General features: G+C 38.6%; 1 long non-coding RNA gene across 1 annotated transcript; it reads right to left on the bottom strand.

Moving 5' to 3' along the window:
* Positions 1–554: 554 nt before the first annotated feature.
* LOC118560083 lies at positions 555–2,645 on the bottom strand. The gene is made up of 2 exons (XR_004929059.1): positions 1,538–2,645; positions 555–849 (listed from the first exon to the last, which is right to left on the bottom strand). It is a non-coding gene; the product is annotated as an uncharacterized LOC118560083 (long non-coding RNA).
* Between the last annotated feature and the right edge of the window lie 15,606 nt (positions 2,646–18,251).

The raw sequence follows: 18,251 nt of genomic DNA, 5'->3' as shown, positions 1-18,251 counted from the left end.
GTAATAAATTGGTTCTGGTGGTTGATTTGGTCAAACAAGAGGTTACTAAGATGATTTTTATTGTCAAGTTGTAAACTGAGCACACCTGTAGTTTAGCATTAGATTGTTGCAAAACATTTCATCATAACGGGATTAATTACAGCAATTAATATTTACATTGGGGCCAATCCACTTAAAGTCTGGCTGAAGCAACAAATTTTTTAAAAGATTTGTTATATATATACTAAACTAAATATGCACCATATAGGACCAATATGTCGTTGGTCAAACTTGGCCTTAAAAAAAGGGTACGTGCAATGGAAGAAGTAAAGGAAGTTACCTAAATCAGTATAAAAAATTATATTGCAGAGCCAAAACCCTTGAAATGTTTATTACAAAGAAAACTAAATTATTCCTAACAGAGAAAAGTATATATGAATAAACTTGTCCAGGAGGAGAGTAACTTTGTGTGCATGTTGTTAGAGCTCATGCTGCTGATCCTCATCAAAAGGACACTAGAGATGGAAACTAAATCGAACCATAATAATAAACATTCACGTCATGCAACTTCAGGCTTTTTTTTGGTAACAGTTTTATATTTCAGAGAGTTAAGTTAATCGGGTTTAATTGGCTCTTGGCAGAGCATCTCCTCTTCACAATTTATGTAATCAAAAAACAGCAAAGACTCAATTGTCATGCAATGCAACTTTGCATGTTATTCATCACATGTTTTGACACCAATTGGCAAGTTTCCAACAACATTCATATTCTGATTGAAATGAAGATGTATTCACTATTAAGTTTAATTTCTTTCATTCTTTCTCCCCTCTTTTTAACCCCCCACCCCATCTTGTTGCAGCCAAGTGCAACCTGGTCAAAATGCCATATATATATATATATATATATATATATATATATATATATATATATATATACTAAACTAAATATGCACCATATAGGACCAATATGTCGTTGGTCAAACTTGGCCTTAAAAAAAGGGTACGTGCAATGGAAGAAGTAAAGGAAGTTACCTAAATCAGTATAAAAAATTATATTGCAGAGCCAAAACCCTTGAAATGTTTATTACAAAGAAAACTAAATTATTCCTAACAGAGAAAAGTATATATGAATAAACTTGTCCAGGAGCACACTTTGTGTGCATGTTGTTAGAGCTCATGCTGCTGATCCTTATCAAAAGGACACTAGAGATGGAAACTAAATCGAACCATAATAATAAACATTCACGTCATGCAACTTCAGGCTTTTTTTTTTGGTAACAGTTTTATATTTCAGAGAGTTAAGTTAATCGGGTTTAATTGGCTCTTGGCAGAGCATCTCCTCTTCACAATTTATGTAATCAAAAAACAGCAAAGACTCAACTGTCATGCAATGCAACTTTGCATGTTATTCATCACATGTTTGACACCAATTGGCAAGAATCCAACAACATTCATATTCTGATTGAAATGAAGATGTATTCACTATCAAGTTTAATTTCTTTCATTCTTTCTCCCCTCTTTTTAACCCCCCACCCCATCTTGTTGCAGCCAAGTGCAACCTGGTCAAAATGCCTTACAGAAACTATAATTTCATTTTTTATTTTAAAAAGTTAGATAATTTTTTAAACATTAACACAGAGGTTGTGAACATTCCTACACAAGTATTTGGTATTTGTTTACATACATGCTGACCAAATGTCACCAGAATAAAATATTTTTTATTTATAGAGTGAAGAAACATTTGAAGTGGCAATCACTATGTGCATTTTTTTTTTTTTTTACAAACTTCTGATTGTTCTTTTCCACTTTTGAATGGAACTATGAATGGACATTTTATGCATCGTTATCAGTTGTGAAAAAAAAAAAGAAAAAGAAAGAAAATAATAATATAAAAGCCTTTATGTTTGGAAATCTGGAGAGAAGTTTCTATGGAGCCCTCCAGGTGGTAGGTGTTGATATAAAAACATCCATCTATCCATGTATACAGTACACCTGCTCCTCCTTGCAGGTGTGGGAGGTGGGTGGGTTGCCCTGATGCCTATCTAGAACGCTATGACAGATGTAGAAAAATCCCTTCCTGCAGTTTAGCAAGTTGTCTCTAAATTCTTTCTTCAGGCTCAAGAAAGAATTCAAGCTGCAAGCTGAAAAAGTAAAGACAAAAGTAACTGTCACAAAGAAATGCATCCGCCATTGTGTTCGTCTTTTGCCAACCAGTCCGGCGCGCATGTGCGAAAAACCCGGATCAAAACAATAACAATGAACTGGTCTATACAAGTGTGGATGTTTCTGGTTTACCCGCTGGATTCAGCATCACATAAATGTCCGATACAAAAAACCTCTGATTTGATTTTGACAATAATATTTAGATTAAAAGGTTTAGGAAGATTTTGTAACTTCCCATCACTGCTGGTGTTTAGTTTACTTTCATAAGTGTAAATCTACCCACTCAGCTCCACACTGCTGCACATGGACACTGATGGTATTGCTGATCCACACCTACACTTTACTAAACAGAGAACTGGGTTTTAAGAGCTCTTTTTTTGTCATTGTCAGGGCTCCATATGTTTCTCCCCAGAAAGAACAAACGACATGCATTACAACCACGTTTAATTTTCATTCTACATTTTCACTGACAACGTCTGAAAGGGGGCCAACTTGATTTTCTTTGTCACTTGTTTTTGGAGACCTCTTGTCAGCACAATGTAGATGTGTGTGGATGTGTATTTATGCATGGAACAAAGTGAAATTTGTACATATTTGTATGTCCATTCGTCTCGTTTTTTTCTTTCCTTTTTAACTCGTCTTTGTCTCAGAAACTGTTACTGATGCTTCGATTTCTTTGCACAATTAACCAAAGGTATAAAAAGACAAAAAACGAAACGCAGCTTTGATTCAGCTGGGAGTGTAACATTTCAAGGTAGAGGCGACCATCAGCAGTGAGGCTCCACCACAGTTAGCCCGTTAGTGTGCAGGTGGTACCAAACATCCCTCAATGTACAAAGCAATAAATTCATAGTAACAGCTCTGATCAAATGTCACAGACAGTTATTATTTCACAGATTTGTATGCATTTGTTTAGAGGTCGGGTTTTTAAATGTAGAAAACAAATATGTGTAAAGAAACTCTATGTGTGTATAAATATATAGTAATAGAGTCCAACACAAACAGCTTTGATGAGAAACAAGTCAATGTGTTTGTGAACGGGCTGCTCACCAGATGAGAATGATAAAAAGAGCTCCATCTGAGAGGTGGACGCTCTTCTTCTTGTTTCGTTATTTTTTGTTTTGCTGTGGTCTACACTGAATGTGTTGCTGTGCTGCTGTTCCTCTCTCTCTCTCTCTCTCTCTCTCTCTTGCTTTCTCTCTCTCTCTTTCTCTCTCTCGCTCTCTCTCTACCCCTCTCGCTGCATTTTGTTGGGATAGTGTCTTTGATTCAGTGGACGAACCCACCCCTGTCAAACTCCACATGTAGTATCCCCTCCTTCCCTTGTACAGCATTTCACTGTCACTTTGTTCACTGACATTAGAGCTGAGATCTAAAAATGCGATTTTGACGAAAACGACAAATGTGCAACCTAAAATAGTGCAAAGTTTCCTGTTTTTGTGCCTCTGAAGTTACAGCGTGATTATATGGCTTCTGTTGCTGTGTAAATTGAGAGGTTTGTTGATGTCAAGATGAAATAATCTATTTCTTTTTTCGTTCTTTTTGATATAAAAAAGTAAACAAATCTGTGTTTGCTTGGTGTGTTTGTGTTGACGAGAACAGACATGCAAAAGTCAGATAACATTAAAGAGCATATGGTAAGTGAAGCTGCTTTGTGCTATTATGTTTAAGTTTCTATTGAGAATATGTTTAGACAAGCTGGTTATTTACATTTTTCTAATTTATGGAGCTACAGTATTATTAATTTGGACAGCAAATCCAATATTCACTCTCCATTTTAATCTATTTGTTTCCTGAGGGAGCTGTCTACCTCCTTAGCTGCTAAATATTTCATTTCCAAATGGAGTAAAAGAAAAACTGCTCGGTTCGTATCACCACTGCAAAAAGCTCCATTTCAAAGAACAATTAGTCAAAGTTAATTACTAGGGTGAATATGGATCATTTGACTTTTTCTTTAGTTTTCTTTTAGGGTGACAAGAAATGCACAAAAAACAAATAACATGTTTAATACGTTCACAAAGGGTGTGTTCATACACAACTATTCAGAGTATTTCCACAGACTATTTCCTGGCAACACCCAAACCTTAATAATACGATAAAATAACAATCAACACACTTATTCACTAAAAAGATGAGGCAATACCATTATGGCAAGGATCTCAGTTAGTCTGAGATGCTCCAAAGGCTACAGGAAGTGCACATTTAATGGCTATCCTCCTTCCCGGTCTGTGAAATCAATAGGGTTGGTCCCCAGTGTCCAGCTGGACCTATTGACTATTCTAAACTCTTAATGGAGATGAGAGGAAGATGGAGCACTTATTGAGCTATTTGGAGGTGTTGTTGTGATTTGTGATCTACCTGCTACTTCTGCCCACAGGTCTGTCACAGCACAACAAAGGTTTATACCCACCTTAAATTCTTTCGACAGTTTTTCCATCTGAATAATCCTATTCTTCTCTTTGATTTTAGCCATAGCTAAAAGAAAAAAGAGATTAAGATTAATCTTATTTAATGAATGCCATGCATATATGCATTAAATTCATTAATCTCTAACTCTGGGTCATAGGAGTAATTCAGGAGGGAAATATGACACTCTCCATTTTGTGGAGATCAAATGGTTTTCACAGATAAGAAGGATATATAGTCTTTCTAGTGAGTTTTGAGTCCAACTCACAGTCTCTTTTCATCAGGATATACCCCTTAAAAGGGTAAAAACTCCAAAGGAAAGTATCAGATGCCCAAAACCACATTCGCTGACTCCTTTTAAATGTATTTAATTGGATTGTTTTTCTGTTCTGTTCTGGACAATATGTTTGGAGTCTTTCTTTAGGTAAATTCACCTTATTTACTAGAAATGTGTAGTTTATTACACACTGTGTACCAAGTCAACTGTCAGCTGTCGTTAGAAGTTTAGCTACAAAAACTCGTCATCTCCAGTGAGCTATGGTCCCCCACAGCAGAGGACTGGTGGCCAGCGGCTAGATAACAGGGTGCTTGTGTCCTGTAGATGCTGCAAGGTTCTGGGTGTGAATCCCACAAACTGCCACTCTGGACCCTTAAACAGACCGTTAGTGGCAGAATGCTCTACAGGCGCCACACCGTGGCAGACCACTGCTCCCTAAGGGATGGGTTAAATGCATTTATTTGAATGTATGTCCCAACGACAAAAGAAGATAGTTATTATGCTTAAACTCTGGAACATGAGTTATCTTTCTGTGACAACTCATGTTCCAAACCACTGACTTAGACTTAATTAGACCAGAGGTGGGTAATAAGTGGGCTTACATTTATGCAGTAGCATTTACTAGAACAACTTTTTAAAAAAGAAAGTAGATTCTAGGAGTAGCTTTACTGCATCATACTTGTACTTGAGTAAAGTTATTTTGAAGTAATGCTACTCTTACTTGAGTACAACTTTTTGCTACTTTCCACACCTTAAGTTACTTCACTGAATGAAGAACAAGCATGTTTCATATGTTTCTTTGTTGAAACAGTAATTTTTGGCATTAAATCTTACACAAGTTGAATACCTGATTATTCCACTTTGAATGGCGCCACATTTGTAAATAAAATGTGTTTGCAGGTTGAGCAGGTGTCAGGATTCAGTCTTTTGGCTTGCCTCGCCTTGGACAGTATCTAGTCTTTTCCACCCTGCTTCCAGCCTCAGTTACCTCTAGATCACTCCCACCTGAAGCCTCTAATTAGGATTACTCAGTCCACCAGTCCACCAGCTACTTAAACCCTCCTCAGCCAGCTCTTCCCCGCCGGAACATCTTCCTTCATTCGTCCTTCGACCTTCGTCCTTCTCCCTTTCTTCATGCTTTCCTCGTCGTTGCCTCGCCTCACGCCTGCCTGCCTTTGCTCCCTCACGTCTGCCAGCTCCAGCCATCATCTCCCACCTGCTCCAGTCTAGGTCACCGGTCTCCTTCTCCACTAACCATTACCTTCAATAAACTGCTCAAACGAAACTCTGTGTGTGGCTGAATTTGGGTTCACCAATCTCATTACCTGATAGTAGGGAAGTTGAATTTGTGGTTTGTGCTCATGAAAAACCTGCCAAATCTTCTCGAACAGTACCAAACAGCTTATTCTGTTACAAATTCTTTTGTGCTGTTGTTTACTGGATTGGATGATTCAAACGGGAGGAAAGACAACACATTAGTAATTAAACAAGTAATTCATTGAACAAATAAGAGCCACAGATGTTCTCCACTGCCAAAGCTAGTATGACATAGACCACACACTATGTGGGCAGCCATGAATATCTTGGAGGATAGTGTTTGGCCTCTAAGAGCGGATATATGAGACTTCCACCGGTTGCAGAATGTCATATTCTTATTGCTGTTTAATGACAAACTTTGTTATTCCAGCGAGGGAGAAGCTGTCCCACACATTCACAGTGCTGCCACTGGAAGCTGTACGGCATTGATAGAGAGGTTTTGGAAAGTTTTTTTTATTCAGCGCACCTATATACTCAGCTCTGCTGCTTAATTCACACATGCATTTTCCTTGTAAATGTGACACCATTTAACAGGAAAAAAACTGTTTTTTTTTTTTAAATTGGGATATTGCTACAACAACAAATTAATAAACCCAACATAAGTTTCTTCACTTTTTATGTTGAGTGCATTATTGTTATTTTGTATATATCAATGTGTAGAACTGGTCCAATAGGTTTACATTTTTTTGTTTTTGTTTTTTCTTGTAAAATGCACTGTGTAATTTGGCAATAATATTATTGCTGGTATAAGATGGAATTTACATATGCCTGCTGAACAAATATGAGTTGTTCAGCTCCTATACATCGATGATATACAGTATATACTGCACATGTCACAGTAACTGTGACATGTGCAGCAGTGCATGACTAGACCTACAAAAACAAATGTGCATTTTTTAATTCATGCATGAAATAAAACATTTATAAATTGTCAACTTTATACAGCCAAAAGATTCCAAAATAATCCCTTAAATATGTCATTTCCATTATGACAGCTGATGATTGAGAGATAAAATATTATATTTAGTGATTATAAATGTTAGTTTTAGCATATATCTCTTCAAATATTCCCTTTTTGCCATATTTTTCACTAACTGCTGCACACATTATTTTAAAAATCAACCTCAGTCATCTGTTGTATGATAAACTTGTCCTTATAAAGAGGAACAAGATGTTCGGTTTTAAGCTACATTCACTGTAAAATGTGTTTTTAAACGTAGGTGACTAATTTAGTTTGAATTCTTCCAATCAACACTCAAGAAATACAATTCAGACCACTTGCATGCCTCCTACCAACACTGACGTCAAACAACTCCGTAGGAGCTTTGTAAAGCCCCAAGGTGACTCAGAGATCAGCCTCTGATTGATGCACAACGTCTGGACCAGGTGATATTAAAAACATGCTCCTTCTGTCTGTTTTAGTGTGTGTGTGTGTGTGTGTGTGTGTGTGTGTGTGCCAGCGTGCGTGTGTTTGCTTTATCGTGACTCTTTTCCTGTCTCAGTTCACTGCACGAGTTAATTTGACAAGCTCAATAAACGTGTCACCACTCAGCCCTAAACTGTGTGTTCTCACAGTCAACCAGCCTTAACCGTCATGCTGTCCCGTTACATCTGGGTGGAGGTGACCCATAAATGTTTGTGACCGTCAGCCCACAGCCACAATAAATTACGTTAAAAACACAAAATCAGTTTTTCTTCTTTAAGAGGAAATGTTACTTTGCCTTCTCCAACCTAATGCAACTTTCTGTGCTGAAACCGAGATTCTAAATTATTAAAAATACAGCATGTGGGCGTGTCTGTGCCCAACTGAGAGAATGAGTTTACATATGTTTAGCCATTTTAATGACTGTTCAAGGGAGCGTGGGGGCAGGTGCTATTTTAGTCTCAAGGGATCTTGAGAATGAGGAGGAAAGGAGGGGTTTTAGGAGAGTGGAACCTGATGCCAAAATCACTTTTTAATGAAAGGGGGAGGGGTCCACGTCATGCTCGCCCCCCTGAGGTCCTGCGTGGCTCATAAATAAAACCCTGATTTGCACAATGCTTCTCCAGCAGCTCTACGCAGGTTGCAGAATGATGGCAAATACTTCTCCAGACAGCATATCAAAATTATGATCAGAGAAGACGCAGAACTTGCAACATTTCACATCTAAAACATTCATACAAGATTACCATAATATTTCTGCTCCATGCTGCAAAGACAAATTTAAAACATTCATCCTGCATTGTATGGTTCCCCCCCCCCCCCCCCACATGTGAGCTGTCCGTGGTGCTTAAAGAGGGATCACTGCGTAACACCATCCTGGGCGGGTTCTGAGACGTGCACAAAGACATGGAGAATCCAGACAAAACTCAACATACCATCACAGCATGTAACGCCTGAGGATAATCCTATCTGGAAGTTGTACTTCTACACTCACTCAGGGTAACAATTACCCCACAACAGGCGCTGGATCAGTGCAGATTGGTTCAAAAACTAGAAGCAAGTTCCTCCTCCTGTATGAGACAGAAACCATGATTGGCTGCCCATCCCAGATTTCAGTGCTGTAGCTTCACAGCTGGTATATATTTAGCTGGCCTGCACTGTCAAACTCCCTCTCTCCAACCACCACCTTCACCTCCTCTGCTCATGTGATTCCAACCCTCGTGTCGGGAAGTGCGTCATCAGTTCGTCAAGAGGGGAGCTTCTGGGGCGAAGCGCTCTAATATTAGGAAGTCAAACACGTTCCATCTTAAACCCAATAGGATGATGCAAGACTGTGTGCACCGGCCTGAGAAATGTGGGTGCAGAGTACACACTGTCTCTTGCATTCCTCTGGAAAATTAGGATATTGTGTTAACAAATAAATAAATAAATCTGAATTTTACTGCAGTGGAGAGAATTTTTTTTTTACTTTCATAAAATTCTCCTATTTTTGCTTTACTGCTACCCCTATATGTTTAAGATAACTAGATAAGACTTACTTAGATCAGACATACTTGTAGATAACTGTTGAACCCAATAATCAGCCTGACACAGAGTTTAATTCTTAAAAGGTTTATTGAAAAGGTGAGTAATGGCAGATGAGGCAGGTGAACAGAACCGGACATCATCAGATGAAGGCAGATCCAGACAGACCAGGAGTGACAGGCAGTGACAGGCCTGACACAGTGATGAAAGCAGAGGCTAACCAGAACAGGCGATGCAGAGCGAGGAACCACCAGAAACGGGCAGAGCAGTCGATTTGAACTCCAGCAGCATACAGCAGTGTGGGCTGAACACAACAGGGCAGAAGAGTCCAGCCAGCAGATCACACAGAAACTGGTAGCGGCATGGGTGGCAGTACGGACGAAGCAAGGTGAAATGTTCTGGCAGGTATATGTAGGCAGGCGAACAGGTGAGCAGAGTTGACTCTATTTAGTGCAGCAGGTGAAGCTGATAAGGAGGCTGAGCTGATTGGATGATGACTGGTCACTGGTGGCTGGTGGCTGATGGGAGTGGAAACAAATTAGTCCAGAAAAGTCCAAACAAAAAGAAACAAAAACTTAAATCATGACAGATAACATCATTAAATACAAAAGCAGTTTTTAAATAGGAAAAAGCTAAGCGAATCAATCTGGCCATGTGTGAAAATATAATTGCCCCCAGTCTTTCAAATCATTGATTTGAGAAACCAAAATTTATGATTTAGTTTCACTAGCCACACCCAGACATGAATACTATCAGAACAACAGAATAAAAAAAACACTGAAACAGAACCAGTCTGTCAAAAGGAATGCTAATAGAGCCCAAAAGCAACCCATTTTGCTTCAGTACAAAGAAATTGAAGAGGTGATGGAAAATTAAATCCTTCACATCTATCAGTCTGGAAAATATTACAAAACAATTTCTAAAGCTTTGCGGTTTCAATGATAGCCATTCTCCTCAAGGGAATAAAACGTAGGAAAATAATAGTGAACCATCCCTGGAGTGACATCTTCACCAGAATTACATCAAACGTACCATGGTAACTCTTCCAGGAGGTCACAAAGGAACCTGGATCAACTTTTAAACTACTTTTAAAGCTCAACTCCATCAGCTTAACTCTGCTAAGGTCAATGTTCACATTTCAACAATTGGAAACAGGCTGTGAAAAAGTTAGAAGTTATTAAAGCCAAAAGCTACCGCTGACCCAAAACAAGACTAGTGCTTTCCTCTCATTTGCACCAAACACTTTCTGATGATCCCCACCACTGTTCACCTCTGAACAAACCCAAAAATATTTTTTTTCTGCAGTGGCTTAGTCAAAGTCAAAACTGAAATCAAATTGAACGGCTGTCTGACGACCTTAAACCAACTATTCTCGCTCAAAAATTCCCCAATTTGGCAAAATTTAAAAAAGATTGGGCTGACATTCTTTCACTGTGGTGTCAAAGACTCAAGGGTAATGCAGCCAGTTAGCAAGTTTAAGGGAAAAAAAAACTTTTCTATAAAATCCTTGTTTTAAAACTGCATTTTCTATTTACTTAGGTTAGTAACAAAAAACAAAGGAAATCTGTTAAGGCACATACGGTCTTGTACGTACTGTGTGAAACAATGTTTTGTTGAAATGGCTTGGTTGTCATTCATAATATGCAAACAAGGTGGCGGTGTTTTATGAGAACCAAAACAACACCCATGCTAAATGCAGGTTTGAAAAGTAAAAGATACAAGGATGTGGGACTATTTTTTTCCTTTCCTCATTTATAGGAGCTAAGGCACCAAGACTAAAATGTGTTTCTGTGCACTGAAGGGCATTCACATGTGTGCTGGCAGGTTTTTATTCAGCCTTGCTCCTTAGTGCTCTATAACCAGATGGGAGCTAGCATTAGGCGTGTATGAATGCGATGAGGGGGGCGGCGGGGGTATTTCCTTGAGCCCGAGCATCAGGCCTCCTTTTGTCCTCTTTCCTGTCACCGATGGCTTCACAGTGGGGCGACGAGCACACTCCAAATCTAATTATAAAGTGAGAAAGGATGGGGTGGGGGGCTGTTAATGTCTAATGTTTTCTGTTGTTATTATTGTTTGGTAGCCATAAAACAGTTTGTGTATTTTAAGAAAAGAAAAAAAAAAACATAATCTGAAATGAATTTTTGCCGCGATAAAAAAATAAAAATAAAACAATCACCTCAGGCAAACAACACTCTTTCCTCGGATGATTTATTGATTTGATTCACTGTCATCGCTTTGTGTCCGGCTGATTTCATTAGACACAGAGGTGTGACACATCTGATAGAGTGGTCTCCAGGCAGAGGGATAATACGAGAGAGACACTATCGCAGCCCACCCTTTTGTTGTACATTTAGAGCAGGGTCTCTGCACACAGTCTTATCACTGTGAGAGCTGACCATGATAAACCCATTCTCCAACCCTGTCACTTGTGTTAAACAGTATCAGTCCCGATAAAAACATTCAATAAACAATGATAATCCTCAGAATAAGCCTCTTATTATCTCCATGTTCAACTATTAGCTGTAATTGCCACTGTGAATAGCCCTCTTTGTGCAACCTGCAATTTACCCATTTACCCATCAGGGCACAATATTGTTTAAAAATTGCCGTCGATTACTTCTAATCGACAGTAGAAACCAAGCACTTGCTTGACAATTTAAGTAAAAAGGCTGCATTCAGACACTTCACTCTCTATTATCCTCCAGCAGTCAATTTTACCAAGAACTTTGCACCATTATGCGGCTGTATGTTTTTCTGTTGTTGCAGTAATAAAATGTGAGGTTCCTTTAAGAGCTCAGCTGGTTAGAGCAGACACCTTGGGACAAGGATGAGGGATGGAAAAAAAAGGACCAAGCAACAAAACACAATGGAGACACTGCATTTGACATTTGCCTGCAGAGGGGGAAAATGTTACGACTTTAAAAAAATCGAGACAAAGCTCATAGACTTTGACCATTGGCATTATATAAAAAAAGCGTATGGAAATAAGTTATTTAAATACAAAGCCAAAGGGGGGTAAAAACAGAGGTGATTTTTTAATTCAAGAAGTCACCATGTCGGAGAAACTCTTGACGGATAGTGTGTAGCGACATATAAGATTCATCATGAAAATCTTGCTTAAATATCCACAAACATCTTCCTCCTAAATACCTTTCACAAACTCTACACTGATAAAAAGACAATATCAGGATGTCAAGATAGCACATGTGGGGTTTCAGAGCAAAGTGAAGCTTGCAACAAGGCTCACATGACAAGGATAAGATAAAGCCATGAGCTTTCTTTCATCATGTCTACTTCCTTTGTTATCTGATGGCTCTTTCCCCCCTCCCTCAAGCTCCTCCTCACTCTGTCACTGCTGCATGGTGACTCAGACTCTGCAGCGATGCTACATCTGAATGAGTCACTCGCTGGTCGGATAACGTCTGTCTCGGAGAGATTTTCAACAGTCATGCAAACACACAGACACTGCGCAGACACAAATTTGTGATCATGCCCTATGATCCGTTCCCCGCACGCACAGTATCTCGGGTTAAACTCCAGCAGAGTTGCAGCTGTAGACGAGGAGAAGTCATGAAAAGCACCACATGCTTGTTTTCAGGCTCTCCTCCGCACCTCAGCACTCCACAAACATTCTGATTTTAATAGTCTTCTCTTCACACTACTCTGACCACTGCGGCACCAGAAGGGCCGACGCTCGCTGCAAATCTGACACTCATCAGCTGCTAAGAGAAGGAAGATCTCTGTTCATCCTCTCACCGTTTCTGTCCATCTGTCAGTCTGTCTCCCTTCTCCTCCGTCGGACTGTTGGCAGACACGGTGCTGGACTGTCTAAACCATCTATGCGCCTCACACATGCACACACTTAAACGCCCGCTTACATAAATGCACGCCTCTCTTTGCAATAGAGGCTTCAACAGATCAGTCAAGTCGGGGGGAAAACAGAAAGAAATGGGTGCATCTAAAGTTTAGAACAAGAGCCAAATGATTTTATAGTTATTTTGTATTCAGACACCTGAGTAATTAATCCGATGCATGGAGCAATAGTTCAGCATTTAAATCCAGGTTCAAAAGGATAAAAGTTTGAGTTAATTTATGCATTTTGGTGTGATGGGCAAGAGTCCTTGTCCATCCTGTAGACAGTGGCAGCTAGTAGAGGGACATTGATCATGATTGCTTTTAAATGTTATTGGAATAATGTACTGAACATTATTAAACATTGTCTACTTACGTCAATCAGCATCTGCCTGAATTCAGTAACCTTTGAAGCAATGGTTCATGGGAGTTTTAAAATGCTTCTTTTCTAACTTCCTTTAGCAGCTAGCTGTGCTGCAGTGCTGACATCTCAGACATGACCTTTCACCTCATTTGACTGCTTTCCTCCAAGGCTTTTGGAAATATCCTTATAGGTCTAAACATGAGAAAACTCTTATTCAACACTGATTATGTCTCAGAATCTTGAAAATGTGTGTGTTTTGATGAATTCTTCACCTTTTTCTGAATGCCCATCGGTATCAACGTTCTTCAAATATAGTTTTGCTATATCAGAAACTCAGAAAAGGTTTTAAAATGATAAACAACTAGATAATCTAAAGAATTGCTTGATGTATTAAAATCTAAATGTTAACCGTTTTACTTTTATAGAGAAAAAAACGTGTTTGAAACCATTCCTTTTTTTTTTGCATTTTTAACTTTTCATAAAAGCAATTGAAATATGTTGATAAATAATCCAAACTGTACCGAAGCTTAATATATTTACTTTTTTCATCCAATTGACTACTTTTTTTTGCAAAGCTGGTGCATAATTGTTGTTTGTCCTTCCTTAGCATTGACAACATAGGTTTTCCTGATTGGATGTGATGACAGAAACTCTAAGCAGATATTTTAATCTGTTTATCTCAGAGAAAAAAAATTACTTAAAATCTTTTTTAAATTTTACACGAAGATTTATTGATGGTGAAGGTTCTGCATATGTGCATCTTTTCCTCATTCCAAATCTCCGTCTTTTAAATCTCTATGTCCTTGAATATCTTTGATTTTTTTTCTCCTGTCTTTTGTCCAACATTTCAGCTCTCAGATGAGTTTCTATGGAGACTGGGATGTAAGCGTAAAAGGGAAGAGGGAGGGAAACAGAGAAATGTGGCTGTCAGGAGACAGTACAGCCACGGTTGAGCCTAAAAGAGTAAGGTTACAGGGTGCATTACACATTTCTTATTTTCCCGTCTAGTTCTCGCAGCCTCACGGTGGTATGAACACAAATGCTTTCATGCATTCACCCTAATGCTGTTTACTAATTCTCACAATTGAAAATGAAATCATCAAGCAATGATTTTCTGAAAGTCTCCAGATAAACATTCACCCATCACTGCACAGGGGGATGAGTGACAGTCTGATCTCTCCTGTGTTGACAGGGGTTAAGAAACTCGCTGGCGATAATACAGACCTTTCGGGCACTCCATCACTTGATAATTACATTACACTGCTACTCCATTGCTTCCCCTCGCTCCTGCTAATCTCTTCAGCGTCCGAGTAATTGGGATCGCAGTGACAGAGAGGAATGACAGCGAGTCAGCTGCTGTGGAGCTCAGTCCTCTCAGCCCTTTTCGTGACTGACTGAAGCTTTTGAAGTGCATCAAGCCCTTGTCAGGGGAGGTAGCAGTCCAAAGTCACCAAAAAGCACCTATAGGGTTCTGGTTTTAGATCTGCTTTCTGAGGTTTGGTGAGGTATAAGATTTTACATTTGATTCTTGTACTTGTCTTAATCATTTTTATTTTATGTAATCAAGATTTCAATAGTTTCATTTTGATTTTGATTTTTTTTAAAACATGGCTCTCTTTTCGTTTCATATAAATACAGGATTTGAGATGAAGTTGCTATGCCGCCCTCTAGTGTCCCGCATTGGACATACCATAAGCGCCACTTTCATTGAAGGGACACTACAGTAGCTGTTTGATTATTCGTTTATTGATCTGAGAAAAATAAAACATCCTTATGAATGAGTCACATCGCCTTCACGTTGCTGCTTTGCTAGACTAAAAGGTAAAGTAATTACCAGACTGGGCCGACATAGGAGGCTCGGCTTGACAGGTAGTTTAATTAAAAAAGGTCTGCCCTGAAGCTACTGGGCGCCTAACACAGCAAGTCTGAGTCGAAGAAACCAGAACTAATTTTTCATCACCAGGGCTGACTGACATATGGTTTAATAGCCATTTTTAACGACTCAGCGCCACTCAGACCTCGACAGGCTGTAACTGAGAAAGGTTTCTCCTGTGGAAGGATCACTAAGAAAATTAAAATCAAACAAAACCACAATTAGTTTGGAGCAATAACTCATTGTAATAGAATAGAACAAAAATTAGCATTTCATCAAAACCTGTTTCCTGCATTCTAGGTTTTTACAACACCTCAAACATCAAAATAAACTCCTGTTGAGTCTAAAGACAAAAAGCTTGAGGGTCTAGATTGAATCGCTTTGATACAAAGATCTGAACATTTATCAGAAAAGCAGCAGAAAATCACATATTGATGTTTTATTTAAGAAAAACAAAGCTAAACTTATCTTTATGGTTATGCTTTTAGCTATCTTTTTGGTATTCACATTTATTCCTTATTCATATTTAAGGTAATTACACTTTTTACTTTGGCTTTATATTGATTTTATATAATTGTATTTAATTTGCTTAATTTGGTTTATTGTTGTGTATAATGAAAATTTACACCAATAGCTCAATTCAATAATTTCTGTTTGCTTATTTGTTTCATTCTTTCTTTCTTCCCTTCTTTATAGCTTTGAGATTTATTATTCATTATACATGTTATTTTATGATTCCTATGATAATTTATTCATTTTATTCTTTATGATCTTAGTTTCAACATTCTTATGAGGATTTTAAACTTTACTTCTTACCTGAGTGTCTTCTCATAGTCACTATTAACACAATGACATTTCCTTAGTTCTTTAAACCAATGACAGTGACGTTAACTGCACATTTTCTTTTGTATGCATAGCCTTGCTTAGCTCATTATTTCTTCCTGGTTGGTTTCTTTTTCTCCTTTTTATGCTGGTGAAGCCCTTTTTGTGCATAGAACCTTTGAAGCAATGCATAGAACATGTTACGTGAACAAAGTTTGTTTTAGTAATGGATTAATCAGGGGAATATACCTGCTCTGTCTTTAACATTCCTATCTAAACTTGATAAAGAAAAATTAAATAAGTAGCTTCTTGACATTTTGCACTAGTGTTTTGAAATCAGAGGGGAAAAAAAGACACAACATGCAACCACAAAGACACAGACCGAAAAAACAAACACAAATATCTGTCAGTTTCATTTAGACACATCATCCTGCATTAAAATGAGATCTGCTTTCATCTGACAGAATGATAAAACACTTGTGAGTCTCTAATACGTATTCTCCATCTGATGGGCCTGAGGTCCTCCTGACCCAGGGGACCAATTTGAGTGGTACACAGCACATGGTGCCCTGCTGAATCTCACCCCACCACCACCAAAACCTCACCAGTGGAAAGTGGGGTGGGGTGGGGGACAAGATGAAGGCGGATTTAAGGTTTGGTTGTCTTGGAAACCGAAGATGCCATCTGTCATGCAAGTGTTGATCCACATCGTGTAGCTGAGACATTGTTATAATTTAATCATACGCTCAGGGCCAGGCAGACCTCCTGGCAAAAAGCTTACAGTTCCACGCTTATTTCCTGACAATAATGACGATGTGGGATGGTAAAACCCTTTCACCAAAGGCAAATAATGTGTTTATGGCTTTTTACAATACTTTACAACCAACGCTGCATCCGGTTCTCTGTAAACAACATGAGAAGATGAAGGGCTGATTGGTGTGAAGGAGAAAATTAAACATGAATGTAAAAGCACTGGTAATTTTAGCAGTGTTTACAATAGTGTTGCACAGATGAATACTAACTGGGTTAAAAGAGGGAGAGGTCAGAGAGGAGGTGTATTGAGGGAGGATATGGGGAGTGTCTGTTAGAGGTAGCAACATAAGGGACATGTCCCCGGGGAGAGGCTGCAAATGAACCAGCAGCCACACCTGGGGAAGGACAGACAACAGGAGATGAAAATATTGGGTTTAGTTTGTAATCCACAGCTGATCTGATTGATTGAGGTCATATTGTCTCCCACAAAATGCATGGTCATAATAAGGTTCTGGACGGCTTCAGAGTATCGAACAGAAGGTGGCAGCAGGTCCAGTGAAACAACGAAACAAAAGGAGTTATTCTAGTTGTAGTCTTAGAAAAGTTGGACAAAATTACATTAGATCAGAAACCCTCAAGGGTTTATCTAGCTTATTTCTTACTTTGACAAGAAACAATAAGTACTGCGATTTTATGCTTTCTGTATGTTAACATATGAAAGAAGTCTAGTCAAAGATTTACTTAGCTTATTCCTTTGTTACTGTAATGGCTTTTTCTATGTCATATTTCTCTCTGTAATATTTTTATCTATTCATGTACAGCACTTTGAATCATCTTGTTACAGAAAAGTGCTACATAAATGAACTTGCCTTGCCTAAAAACACACTTCTTGTCACTTTGGTCAAATAATACAGCTTTTTCCTCTCTAATGATAAAACCTGTCCTCAGAAGGTATTTGGTTTGTCCATGTTGGTAGCCACAAATGTCAGACTTGCTTGAATGTGTCAATTCTGGTGCAGAGGCTTCTTTGTTGGACTTTTTATGGGTGTTGAAGTAAAACTCAGTTCACTGTGAACGGTGACACTGATTTTCCAGTTTGATTGACTTAATACCTGGGACTTAAGCCAGGAACAGACCCATCTGAAACCCTGTTTGAAAACTATTTAACAAGGCTTAAAAGTTGGGTTCTACCATTTCTGATAATGATTAAATATCCAGTCAGAATTATGCCAGGATCTTGCTGATGCAACTTGGTATGGGACATTTAATAAATTATCTGTGGGGCTGTATCTGTATGTTTGAGCCTGTATGTATAATGTTGAACCTGCGTGGGTTAGAGAGAGTATTTGTGCACTTAAATTTTGTTTTCAAAATCACTGTTTTAAGTTATGCTAAAAAACTGTCAGGAACGGTTGTAAAGATTGACCCAACAGCAGAAGCAGCAAAGTGAATTGAAGAATTCAATGAAAAAACAAAAAGTAAAAACCAACTGATGACAG

This window comes from Fundulus heteroclitus, unplaced genomic scaffold (assembly GCF_011125445.2).
Source record: "Fundulus heteroclitus isolate FHET01 unplaced genomic scaffold, MU-UCD_Fhet_4.1 scaffold_38, whole genome shotgun sequence".
NCBI lineage: Eukaryota > Metazoa > Chordata > Actinopteri > Cyprinodontiformes > Fundulidae > Fundulus > Fundulus heteroclitus.
The sequence above is the reverse complement of the archived record's forward strand: the minus strand, read 5'-3'. Positions and strand labels throughout refer to the sequence as shown.